Genomic DNA, 1568 nt, shown 5'->3' with positions numbered 1-1568 from the left:
ACTCAAATAGAAACCAATTAATTTAGTTTCGTTAAAATTCTAATTACTTGTCTCTAATTCAAAGGTTTCAATTAAGGTCCCATTTTCTTTAAAAATAAAATAAAAATTGCTCTTTGTTTAACTATTTTCTCAAAGTTAATCTAATAACGTTAATTATTATTATAAAATACTTACTTAGTCATTTTCTCAAAAAAGTCAGTCAAAACTTTTATTCTTCAAGTAATTTAAAATGATTTTCAAGTTTTAATGTGTTAAATTGGTTTAATTTATTAAATAAATTCTAATCAGTCTAGTTTTATTAATTTTCTACTCACTTGCACCTTAATTCAAATATTTTTCATCTTAGGTCCCTTTTTTTTTTCTTTCTAAAAAGATAGAATAAAAATGGTTCATTTCTTAATTATTTTCTCGAACTTAATCGAATAGTATAAACTATTATATATTCTTTATGTTAAAATTATTTTTTCTAAAAAAATGTCAAATACATTTTAGTCAAGTCGCAGGTCAACCGCATGTTAGCGGACACTTCGAATGCTTAAATCCTTCTCGAAGTGTAAATTGAACCCCGAACCCTCTTTGATATTTTCAAATGATTTTTTCTGTTTAAATCTTTGAAAATTATAAGTTTTCTTAATTACTTTAAAAATTAAGTGGCGACTCTTTTCTAAGTATTCTTCTCCAATTGTTTTATACTTAGAATATTTCAAAAAAGTGATTTTTCTAGAAATAGTTAAATTACGACACAACACCCTTCACATTTGTATACCCAAGGTCTTTAGTGTAGGAAAGAAACTCGACAAGACTAAAATAGTCTTTATCTATGTCAACACCAAATACATCTACTTCTCGTTGGTAAGTAGGGTTAGAGTTTCCAACAACACCCCCCATGATGAAAACAAGTTAAAATATAGTTGTCCATATCTCGAAAAGAAGCCCCAATAAAAGGAAATACCCAAAAAGCCATTTAAACAACGGATAAGGGACTTATAGTCTAATTAATTTAAATTTATATTTAATATATCAGAATATATATATTTTTGATATTATCTAGTGCCGAGTCAAATCTATTCCCTTTTTTTTTGGTTACAGAAAAGAGATCTCTTCCCCTCGCTTTCGAATGTCTTTTTCCTTTAATTATTCCTATTAAGTCTGCATATGTATATTTATGGATGTTTCAAACATTATTATTAGACATATAGACGGTGACTAAAAGATTAACATGAACTTGTGTGCCTAACTATACATGAGCTGGATAGCTACTCCTTTCATTTCTATTTACTTGTTAAATATTTTTTAATCTAATTTTTCTTTTTCTTTTTTATTTTTGATAAATTTAAAAAAAAATTATATTTTTCTTAATAGGTGTTTCAAATCAAAATTTAACTAGTAAATAAAAATAGAAAAATTATTTTCTTTTGATTTAAGCACATCACCTCCCAAAAGTCAAGCTTGTCTTGGTTTTCATAGACATCTCATAAATATTTTTTTCCAATGCCCATTCTTGAAAAATTTCCTAACATTCTATTATTATTTATAATAAGTTCTGGACTAGAATCCACCCCCCCCCC

The sequence above is a fragment of the Solanum tuberosum genome, unplaced genomic scaffold (genome assembly GCF_000226075.1).
Source record: "Solanum tuberosum cultivar DM 1-3 516 R44 unplaced genomic scaffold, SolTub_3.0 scf00071, whole genome shotgun sequence".
In the NCBI taxonomy this organism is placed as follows: domain Eukaryota; kingdom Viridiplantae; phylum Streptophyta; class Magnoliopsida; order Solanales; family Solanaceae; genus Solanum; species Solanum tuberosum.
This window is presented reverse-complemented; position numbering follows the sequence as displayed.